Source organism: Vigna unguiculata, unplaced genomic scaffold (assembly GCF_004118075.2).
Source record: "Vigna unguiculata cultivar IT97K-499-35 unplaced genomic scaffold, ASM411807v1 contig_109, whole genome shotgun sequence".
Lineage (NCBI taxonomy): Eukaryota > Viridiplantae > Streptophyta > Magnoliopsida > Fabales > Fabaceae > Vigna > Vigna unguiculata.
The window spans coordinates 73,784-86,145 of NW_021010815.1; the positions used below are offsets into that span (position 1 = coordinate 73,784).

The following is a 12,362-nucleotide window of genomic DNA, read 5'->3' on the forward strand; positions in this document are numbered from 1 at the left end:
TAGGATGGGCATTTGACTTGGTGGTTTGTAAGAAACTATAATATAGAGACTTTGAATAGTTTATCCTAACAAATGATGCTCTTACTTTAAGTTTAAATGTTTTGATTATGTTTGTTCTGCTGCCAAATTCTAATCACTACATCCTTAATTTTGAATTTGTTGGCATCCTGTAATCATATAAATGAAAAACATATAGTTATTTCAATGTGAAGTTCTATAAATGAAAAGTCTGTTCTGCTGCCAAATTCTAATCACTACAACACAGTTTTTTTTTCGTGTTGTCATGTGAAAATTTAGCATGAAAGGATTCATATTCATTTGTATTCTTTTCCCATATAATACTGGGTTGTTGAGATTAGAGATCACTTTTCTTTGTTTGGTGTAGTTTCTGTCTCATTATATATGCCTGTTGCATGTTGGATACTCCTTAATCTTAATAATCAGACTCATGATTTCGACAAACAGACACGTGTGTGGTTCTAATTTTTTAGGATCAGAATTTTGAAGGCTAGGAAGGTCGTAAAGTTTAGGTGTGTGGTATTTCTTGCCCTTCACCTTTTTAGGGGGAAAGTGATATATGTACTAGAACTTTCTTATCAGAGTCTTAAGTCCTAACTGCACTGTTTTCTTTTAATTTTTATATACAAATTTTCTTTGTTCACTTTGACGATCAGATCAGATTAGATTGATCATAGATGAATGGGTTCTTTAATAATAAGAACACTGAGAATTAAAAAAATGAAAAGAAATGCATAGAATCATTAGATATTGTTAACTCAAACATTATAAAGGTCTATTATATTACTTGATATAATAATAACGATATAAGGGTTGTTTGATGTGATAATATATTATAGTATAGCTTTCTGATAACGAAAATCCAAAAGCGCTTTTTGAAAATAAAACTCACCTAATTTTTTGCCACTCAGAGACCATGTTGAAGATTGACAACTTATCAGTTGAATCTATAAATCATATTTTGAGAGTAAGAAAAGAATTGCTGAGAAAATTTTTCAGGCAGGGAAGAAGAATGTGTATGATACGAGGAAATAGGCATATAATTTGAAATACTTGATGCAAAGAGAAATAAAGGAATCCAACAACTGAAATTGGTTTCTGATGTGTTTGAAAAACGAAAAATGTTTAAAGAGAAGAAGTTGTTGGTGGTATAGTAAATAAGCACTAACTTTGATTGCTGATGCATATCTTGATTAAGTCCTGCAAGAGCTTGTCTGGAATATCTTGTTCACTGGCCTACATTGGCTCATGTTGAGTATCATTTGTTTTTATTATTATACATCTTTGTGGTCCCATTCTCTTCTATATATCCTTTCCCACATCACAGTAAAGCAACGACGATATGTACAAAATACAATCAACTACAGTAAGTGTTAGTATTATACAAATGAAAAAAATATTTGTATATTATAATATGAACATACATATCTCTCTCTCTAAATATCACATAGTCACTCATACATACCAAAACAGACACATTGCTGCTCCAGCTTTTCTCTTGCCTCCTTGTTGCCTCACAGCTTGTCAAGCCTGAAATCATGATTACAGTTTTAAATTTGAGCTGTTATTGCTTTGTTATTTCTTAGTAAAGGGTTGAATGGTTCTCATATGCCAAGAGATTTGATGCTGTCAATGAGCTTTCTTCTAATTCCCCAAGTGCTACACTCAGAAAGCTGCTATTTTGGTACTTCTTATTACAGGTACAACTTTCATTTGAGATTGTCTGCTTCACATTTGAGATCCTAGCTTGGCTTTATTGTTGGTGAGAAGGTTAAAGTTTTGGTCCTGAAGTCACACTATCCTGAAGTCACACTCTATTAATATTAAAGTGAAAATTTTCTGATGTTTACAAGGGTTAGTTAATATGTTCAAAAAAGGAAATTCAATGTCAAAGTTCTAATTCTAACCTACTTGCCACTTGTCATAACGCAAAATTCTTTCTTCCTTCCCAACTCTAATATTCCATCAAGTGTATTTAATAGTACTTAAGAGTCTCCAAAAGCTAGTAGCACCAAAGGAGTTGATTTCCAAAATGTCAACTGTGAAGTCAACATTGCAACCTTTGGCCTTCTCGCCCATCACAAATGCCAATTTTTCCATCACTAGTGCAAATTTGATATTTTACATTATCTTATAGGCCTCGGTTGTGGCGGAACCGAAGCCTATATAAGGAGACGATGGCAATTTTACAATTTCAGCAACCTATATTGCTTCGGTTCTTCAAACAACCGGTGCCGTAAGCAGCTTTAGGCCTCGGTTCCTTAAGAACCGAAGCCTATTAGGTAGCCCAGAAATGAAAATTTTAAAATTGGCGCCAGCGAGAACACATTTGGCCTCAATTGCTTTTCGACCGAGGCAATATTGGACAGTTTTAGGCCTCGGTTAAAATAGAACCGAAGCCTATAACCCTGCCTTGAAACCCTAATTTAAAAATTTCATCAACGCCGCCCCCTTTGGCTTCGGGTCCCCTTTGACTGAGGCCATTGAGCCACTTTAGGCCTTAGTTTTTTGAATAACCGAGGCCATAAAGCCTGTCACTAGTGTAATTTTGTGATTTTGCAAATTGTAGAGGCGCAATGTCACTGTTCGTCTTCTTCCTCCAAAGTTTCTGGTTTCTCTCGCTGTCAGCCACTCTTCTCCGTTTCCATCAAGCCTCCTGCATGCATCCTTCTCCAGACAGCTACCGTCGTAACACCACCTTCTTGTTGGCAAGCCACCCCTTTTTTGGCAAAAACCAAAAAACGCGTTTGGTTAGCGTTTTCCAAATCTTTTTTTTTCTCGCTTTTTCTCTATATATAATTTTTTTTTTTGCGTTTTGTTTAGGTTTTATTGCTTTACTTTTTTTTCTGCTATTTTTGTTCTTAGGGTAGATATTCAGGGTGCTGCCACGCTGAGGAAAGTGGGGAAGTCGACGGTGTTTGTGTTCGTGGAGCAAAGAGCGAGGTGGCTCTTGTGGACAGACTCGTGGACCAGCGACGAAGATGGCGGAGTTGCTGCTGGTGAGCATTGGCACTGCGAGAAAGGTGATGAAGCATGTGGAAGGGATTGGATTGGCCATTGGTGTTTTTCAAGGAACGTTTTGCAACCTCAAACCCAAAATGTTCATTTTTTTCTGCCGTTGTTTAGGTCTTTTTTGTGAAGCCAAAAAGCAATTTTTATTTCAAAATTGAATGCCTATATGGCTTCGGTTCTCAACAGAACCGAGGCATAATATGAAGTTTGTACTTCGATTAAGACCCGAGGTCTAAAACTGACTCTTTTATGCATCGCTCTAATATGCCTCGGTTCTAGAACCGGGGCAGAATGGCAAAAATAACTGCTGCCAAAACTCCTTTCTGTATTAGTGCATTAACCTAGCTAGCTTCTCAATCAAACCTCCATCAACTGTCCTTGAATGCCTTTGATTCACTTTTGCTACATAAAAAAAATAATCACACAAGTTAGTCACCCTAATTCTATGAAAAATGCCTAACAAGCTACTTAACTAGACTAATTCTCCTAATGAAACTAAGATTTTAAGAATAAGTGACCAAACTAGAGTTCTAATTGCTAGGAATGCTAAGATAATTTTCTAAGACTAGAGTTGAAGAAACACTGAATATCCATAAGACTTATTTTTTCCATTTTTCTACAAACATGCACATCATCAAAATTCTCTTTTGATTTTGACTCATAGTGTGACTTGCTTTCCTTTCCCAACTTATGCCTCATCATTTTCGGCTCACATGGTGTTATCTACAAAATAAGTCTTCTAAAATAAGTCATCATAACAATAAATAACACTAAAACAACAGGAAAAATAGTTATAGAACTAATATAATTAGTTATATATAATGTATAGACTTCTAAAATACTAACTAACAAAAAACAAATCACACACACAACTACTCAATTATGCTATATCAAATTGGCCTCACTTTCACACTTAAATCAGATTTTTCTACACATAAGCACATCATGAAAGTGAAAATGATGAAGGAGAAAAGATACAAAATCTATAAAAGACTCCTAAAACATAAACTAGAACCATCCATACAAGTCCTAATTAATTAAAAGTGATCAAAGGAAGACTCAAAACCTGACTCGTAAAAGAACTTCTAAAACTCACTACTTAAAACTCAGAAAGTTCGTAATCTCTTGTTTCTATGTTTGTTATCCTGTGTTTATGATTAAAATGTGCTTATGTAGATTTGGATGATCAAAGTTCAGATTCGAAGAGACCTTCATGAGATTAATTGCTTGAGTCTGAGATAAATTAAGGTAAATGCTTGGTTTATCTTATATACAATTTAATCTTTAATAGCTTTTTGTTTTGCTATGATGATTGTGGATTTTTGGTTGAATCTGCTAAGAGTCTACTATTGGACTAGACCCACTAAACCCACTTTTTTTATCTATGATTTTCGTCTCTTTTTATTTTTTTGAAATAGAGAATTCAATTGATTTTATTTTGAAGATTGAAAAACTTAAGACAAAATTTGTAATTGAAAAAAGGTCATAATCTTAATTTTTCATCTCAGAATTAGAGGAAAGGGCAAAGATATATTGTTATTTCATTTGGACTTCCTACAAAAAGCTGAAATCATACTATAGATACATAAAACGTGTATTTGGTTTCTGCCTCGTGATGAAACAATAGAATGTGTGTGAAAAACATGTAAAAATTAACCTTCCAAGAAGTTTCCTCAATACCAAGGCCAAAAAGTTAATATTTTTTTCTTCTAAAAGTAGCATAGAACATACTAAAAATCTAGTGATCATAGATATCTAAGATTTCATTTGCTACTTTTCCTATTTTTTAACTTTAGATCATGGTCATCTTGATTATTCTATTTAGTAATTGAAAATTAAGTTGATGTTTCTATTTCTTATGTAATGTACATATTTCTTCTGCTAAATTAAATGGTTCCTAATTACTAAATAATGTTCGAAAGAATTTGTGAACGAATTGTTGTGTCTAACATGCTGTTTTAAACATTTGTAAGTTTTAATGATTCTACCACTTGTTGCAGTTCAAATTTCAACAATCAATATCCATTTAAATTTATTTCTTGACAAGTTACCACTGTTTTCATCAACGATGAATATTTGATTTCATGTTTTGTTAATATTTTCTAAAAGCAATCCATCCTCTATCAAATTTGGCGCCGTTGCCGGGGGCCAATTGTTTCGTTCAAAGTAAAATTTCCAGTGTGTTTGTGTTTTGTGTTTTGGTGTGTGTGTAGTTCAAGTGTGGTTGAGTTGGTATATGTTCATTGTGATGTTAATGTTGTGTTAAGTTCAGTGCCTGTTTTCATTCCTGTGTGTTTCTGTGTAGTGTAGTGAATAGTGTCGCGGCGCGCATGAATAGTGTCATTTGTAGTAGTGAATAGTGTTTGAATAGTGTCTGAATCTGGCATTTAACTTCTGGATTTTTGTTTTGGTAGCTACGGAGCTTGTTTTGACTTGAAATTTTTTTCCCCCACTTCTAAGACGTTGAACTTGATAGGAAAAATAGCTAGAGCAGTTGGTATGGTCTGAGTTAAGAGATTCAAAAAATTTTTGGACTGATTTTTAGTGAAACTTCAGAGGACCATAACTTTTGCTCTGGTTATCAGAATCACTATTATTTTATATGGATTTGGGGTAGAATTTGATTTCCCACCTTGTTGTAACCCGCTTCGCCGGTTTGCAAACTCAGATTCTCCAGAAAATGCCATTTTCTACATTTCAACAATGTTTTTTGTGATTTTTCTTCATTTTATTTACTTTTGAAAAATTGAAAAAAATACTTGTGCTTTGAGTTTTGATATGATTTTTTTTGTGCTTCTGTTTGACCATTCAAAGGAATATCCTACCAATTTTCAAGTCATTTGAAGGTCGTTTGAGTATACTTGTAGTTATACCCTTTGTTATGCCAATATCACCACAATTAATGCTTTTTGGTGCATGACTAGGTGAAACCCAAGTGAATTACAACCATTTGACCCTGAGATTGATAGTACATTCCATAGAGGAAGTAGGCATCCTAGGAATCCATCTTTGCATGCTGAATATTCAGTGACATTTCCTGATTCTTCTGATTCTCATCACATTCCTGACACTCCTCATTCTTTGCATTCTGAGCATACTGTATATTCTGAGCATTTTCATACTGATAACATGGCTCAACCTCCTCCACCTCATGAGGGAACCATGAGTGAGCTCACTACACCAGAGTTCACTTATGATAGTTTATGCATACAATACCCTGAGGAGGAGGTTCCATATGTGCTGAAAACTGGTTTGATACACTTGTTGCCAAAGTTTCATGGTCTTGCAGGTGAGGACCCGTGCAAACACTTGAAGCAGTTTCATGTCGTCTGTTCCACCATGAAGCCTGCAGATGTACAAGAGGACCATGTATACTTGAAGGCTTTCCCTCATTCTTTGGAGGGTAATGCGAAAGACTGGCTGTACTACCTAGCACCCAGGTCCATCACAAGCTGGGATGACCTGAAGAGATTGTTCCTTGCCAAGTTCTTTCCTGCTTCAAGGACAACAGCCATACGGAAGGAGATTTCTGGCATCAAGCAGTAATCTGGGGAGACCCTTTATGAGTACTGGGAGAGGTTCAAGAATCTCTGTTCAAGCTGTCCACACCATCAGATTTCTGAACATCTCCTCCTGCAGTATTTTTATGAAGGCTTGCACCACATGGATCGAAATATGATTGATGCCGCAAGTGGTGGTGCCCTTGGTAACATAACCCCACCTACAGCATAACAACTGATAGAAAACATGGCTTCAAATTCTCAACAATTTGGCACAAGGAGTGATGCCATAGTTGTTAGAGGAGTTCATGATGTAGGAGCAGCCGAGTACACAAAGAAGTTGGAAAGTAAGATTGATGCTCTTACTACACTGGTCAATCAACTTGCTTCCAATCAGAGAGCTCCAACTGCAAGAGTTTGTGGCCTTTGTACATCTGTTGATCATTTTACAGACTCTTGCCCAACATTGCAACAACAGGCTTCTTCTTCTACACCAGTGGATACCCCTCAGGCCTATGCAGCAAATAATTTTCAAACCATGATTTGTCAACCAACAGATATAATCCAGGATGGAGGAACCACCCTAATTTGAGATGGGGAAACCAGGGTAACCAGCAGCCCCAACAATTTCAAAATGTGCAACCACCTCCACAACAAAGAGTTGCACCTGCACCACAAGCTGCTCCTGTTCCACCTGTACCCACACCAGCTCCTGCTGCAACACCTGCACCTTCTTCTTCTACTTCATTGGAGGAGTTAGTCAGGATGATGACCCTTCAAAATATGCAATTTCAGCAGGAGACTAGGGCCTCAATCCAGAGTTTGACAAATCAAATGAGGCAGATGGCCACTCAGCTAAACCAGGCACAGGCTCAAAATTCTGACAAGCTTCCATCACAGACGGTGGAAAATCCTAGGAATGTGAGTGCCATTACTTTGAGATCTGGGAAGAACATTGAAGTTCCCACTTCCGAGCCTACACCTCCAAAGGAAGCCGACCCTGCCACACTTCAGAGAAAGCGTGATGCTCATGCAGCTGGTCCTTCCACATCGACTTCTACACCTTCCACCTCTATTGCTGCACCTTCCATACCTCTTCCTTTCCCTCCAAGCGCCATTCCAAGCAAAAAGATGGAAGAGGTTGACAGGGAGATCTTGGAAACTTTCAGGAAGGTAGAGGTCAACATACCTCTGTTGGATGCCATTAAACAGATTCCCAGATATGCAAAGTTCTTGAAGGAGCTATGCACGCACAAAAGGAGGCTGAAGGGAAACGAAAAGATCAGCATGGGCAGAAACGTGTCAGCATTGATAGGTAAATCTGTTCCTCAGATTCCTGAGAAGTGCAAGGACCCAGGTACATTTTGTGTACCTTGCATCATAGGTAACAATAAATTTGAAAATGCAATGCTTGATCTTGGTGCTTCAATAAATGTAATGCCTCTGTCTATTTTTAAATCTCTTTCTCTTGGACCCCTGCAACCTACGGGTGTGGTGATTCAGTTGGAAAATAGAAGTGTTGCCCACCCCGCAGGTTTGGTTGATGATGTTTTGGTTCGTGTCAGTGAATTGATTTTCCCAGCTGATTTTTACATTCTTGACATGGAAGAGGGATTTTCACATGGTTCTGCACCAATCATTTTAGGCAGACCATTTTTGAAAACTGCACGAACCAAAATTGATGTCCATGCAGGTACTTTGTCCATGGAGTTTGATGATATTGTTGTGCGATTCAACATTCTGGATGCCATGAAACATCCTTCTGAGGATCATTCTGTTTTTCACGTGGATATTATTGATGATGTTGTTGATGGATTGATTTCTGATTTCCACTCTTTGCATACATTAAAACATTCATCCGTGTCTGAGTTATCTGAATTTGCATGCATTGATGTTCTTGATTCTAATTCTGATTCTAATTCTGATTCTGATTCTGATGATGCTCAATATGATGTGGATAATGTTGAATGTACAGAGTTTGACTCTCTGGATGTTGTACCTATTCACTTTGATGTTATACAATCAGGTTGCACTAACCATGTTGCAGGAAGTACATATGCATCTGATTGTTATGCTCAGGTACAAGCTGTGGAACCCATTTCTCCCTCCCTTCTGGTTCCTGATATTCAGCCAGCATCCAGTACTCCAGAGTTAAAACCACTGCCAGACAACCTCAAGTATGTCTACTTAGAGGAGGAGGACAAACTGCCTGTCATCATTTCCACCTCCCTCACTGCTGAACAAGAGCAGAGGTTGTTGCAAGTTCTTAAGAAGCATAAGAAGGCAATTGGATGGACATTGGCTGACATCCCTGGTATTAGCCCATCAACATGCATGCATAGGATATTGTTGGAAGATGGAGCAAAGCCAGTGAGACAGCCACAGAGGCGACTCAACCCTGTCATCTCGGATGTTGTAAAGAAGGAGGTGACCAAGCTTCTACAAGTTGGGATCATCTACCCCATTTCTGACAGTCAGTGGGTTAGCCCCATCCATGTTGTTCCAAAGAAGACTGGCCTCACTGTAGTCAAGAACGAAAAAGAGGAGCTAATTCCAACAAGAGTGCAAAATAGTTGGAGAGTTTGCATTGACTACAGAAGGCTAAACCAAGAAACCAGAAAAGACCATTTCCCCCTGCCTTTTATTGATCAGATGCTTGAGCGCTTGGCAGGTAAGTCCCACTATTGCTTTCTTGATGGGTTTTCTGGTTATTTTCAAATTCACATTGCACCTGAGGACCAAGAGAAAACCACATTCACCTACCCCTTTGGCACTTTTGCCTATAGGAGGATGCCGTTTGGCCTATGCAATGCCCCTGGCACATTCCAGCGGTGCATGCTTAGCATTTTTAGCGATTTTCTTGAAAAATGCATAGAGGTGTTTATGGACGACTTTACTGTATATGGGTCCTCATTTGATGCATGTTTGGATAGTTTGGACAGAGTTTTAAACAGGTGCATCCAATCTAACCTTGTTCTCAATTTTGAGAAATGTCATTTCATGGTAGAACAAGGCATAGTATTGGGGCACATAATTTCAAAAAAGGGCATTGAAGTTGACCCTGCCAAGATCTCAATTATTTCACAATTGCCTTACCCCTCTTCTGTGCGAGAGGTTCGTTCTTTTCTTGGCCATGCAGGGTTTTACAGGCGCTTCATTCAAGACTTCAGTAAGAAGGCCCTCCCACTGTCCAACCTATTGCAAAAGGATGTTGACTTCATCTTTGATGAAGGATGCAAAGAGGCTTTTGATTGCCTCAAGAAGGCCCTGACCACAACTCCAATCATTCAGGCGCCCGACTGGACAACCCCATTTGAGCTTATGTGTGATGCATCCAACTATGCATTAGGGGCTGTTCTAGCTCAAAGGATTGATAAGCAGCCGAGGGTAATCTACTACGCCTCCAGGACATTAGATGTTGCCCAATCAAATTACACCACAACAGAAAAAGAGCTCCTTGCGGTAGTTTTTGCACTTGAAAAGTTTCGATCTTATCTGCTTGGTTCTCCTGTTGTTGTGTTTACTGACCATGCAGCTCTTAAGTACCTGTTGAAGAAGGCAGAATCAAAACCTCGGCTGATAAGATGGATGCTCTGGCTCCAAGAATTTGATTTGGAGATCCGTGATAGGAGCGGAGCACAAAACCTGGTTGTAGACCACCTAAGCAGGATTGAGAGGTCTACTGATGATGCTTCACCGATCCGGGATGACTTTCCCGATGAAAGTTTGTTGACACTCTCTACTTCTTCCTCACCTTGGTTTGCTAAAATTGTTAACTATCTTGCTGCTTCTGTTTTTCCTCCCCTAGCATCCAGAGCTCAATGTGATAAACTCAAGAGCGATGCTAGGTATTACATTTGGGATGACCCCTATCTGTGGAAAATGTGCAATGATCAGGTTACCAGGAGATGCATTCCGGACCATGAGATTGACTCGGTCCTCAAATTTTGTCATTCATCTGCACCTGGTGGTCACCTTGGCACACAAAGGACAGCTCGTAAGGTGCTAGATTGCGGATTTTATTGGCCCACCATCTTCAAAGATGCGTGGAGGATTTATAGCACATGTGAGGAATGCCAACGAGCAGGAGGAGCCATTTCTTGGAGACAACAGATGCCTCAACAACCCATGCTATTTTGTGAGGTGTTTGATGTCTAGGGTATAGATTTCATGGGCCCTTTCCCTGTCTCTTTTGGTTTCACTTACATCTTACTTGCTGTTGATTATGTTTCAAAATGGGTGGAAGCCAAAGCCACTAGAACTAATGATGCTCGAGTTGTTGTGGACTTCGTTAGGTCTCACATATTTTGCAGGTTTGGAGTTCCTCGAGCTATTGTTAGTGACCAAGGCACCCATTTTTGCAACAGATCCTTGGGGGTTTTGCTTCAAAAGTATGGGGTTGTGCACAAACTTTCTACACCATATCACCCCCAAACTAATGGGCAAGCTGAGATCTTAAACAGAGAAATCAAGAGGATCTTGGAGAAGATTGTGCAGCCCAACAGGAAGGATTGGAGTAATAGACTTGAGGACGCTCTATGGGCTCACAGGACTGCTTACAAGGCACCTATAGGGATGTCTCCTTATCGGGTTGTCTTTGGTAAGCCATGCCACCTTCCAGTGGAGATAGAGCATCGAGCCTACTGGGCTATCAAGTCATGCAACTTCTCTCTTGATCAAGCTGAGGAGGAAATGAAGCTGCAGTTGAATGAGTTGGATGAGATCCGTTTGGAGGCATATCAGAACTCTATGTTCTACAAGGAGAAGACCGAGAGATTCCATGATAGCTCCATTGCTAGAAAGTAGTTTGTTGTTGGTAAGCAAGTTTTACTGTATAACTCCAGACTTGGACTCATGGGGGGTAAGTTGAGATCAAAGTGGATTGGTCCTTTTGTTGTCACTAATGTTTATCCTTATGGTACAGTTGAAATCAAAAGCCAGTCCACAGATAAGAGCTTCAAAGTGAATGGGCATCGTCTTAAGCCATTCCTCAGCAATCCTGCCTTGGTGGATACTGTTGTGGAGGAAACTTCCCTGCTTGACCCCACTGCTGTTTCACCATGATTCAGGGAGTTTTCTTTCCCCTTCTTCTTTACTTTTATTGCACTTGTCCAGGTCTGTCTGTCTGTTGTTGTTTCCGTTTGTTTGATTCCTTTTTGTTAATTTGTGTTAGTTAGTGTTATGTTTTTGCTTTCTGTTTGGAACACTCACTTCACTTTTGGAGGATGAGTTGTTGGTTATTCTGTGAACTGATATCCTTGCTTTGTCTTTGCATGTCAACTTGCTTTTGGAATTAGTTTACCCTCTGTAAGAATTTGAGCCACTCTTTGTTCTTTGATTGTGTGATATATGCCTCTTGAATGCTTGGACAGTGGCCTTGGCTTGACTCTTTCTGAATGCCTTTCTGATTCACATGCATGTTGGGATAGGATTTAGGCAATTTTGTTCTGTGAGCCTACAACCAGATGAGCCTACCTTGAACTGTTTCCGTTGATACCCCTTTTTGAGCCTGCATACCCTTTCATTGTTTTATAGCTCATTACAAGCCCTTAGCCTGAAAAACCATGATTATTCCTACCTTAGGAAATTTTGGAGCTTTGGAATTGTTTTGGGAATGGGTGCTCAATTAAGTGTGGTCGTGCACAACAAGTGTGGTTGTGCGCGCACTTGTTGTTGGTTCTTGGAATTGCTCATTTGTACACCAAAGTGGGATTTCCAAATTGTTGTTTCTCTGCATGTTCTTTGTATAGAAAAAGAAAAAAAAAGAGAGAAAACAAAAAGAAAAGAAAAGAGAATAAAGAAAAGAAATAAAAAGGAGTTTGGATTTGAGCA

At 38.8% G+C, this 12,362-nt stretch overlaps 1 non-coding gene across 1 annotated transcript; it reads right to left on the reverse strand.

Annotated features, from left to right (window-relative positions):
* Nucleotides 1–6,539: 6,539 nt before the first annotated feature.
* Nucleotides 6,540–6,648, reverse strand: LOC114171126. Its single transcript, XR_003601354.1, has one exon. It is a non-coding gene; the product is annotated as a small nucleolar RNA R71 (small nucleolar RNA).
* Between the last annotated feature and the right edge of the window lie 5,714 nt (nucleotides 6,649–12,362).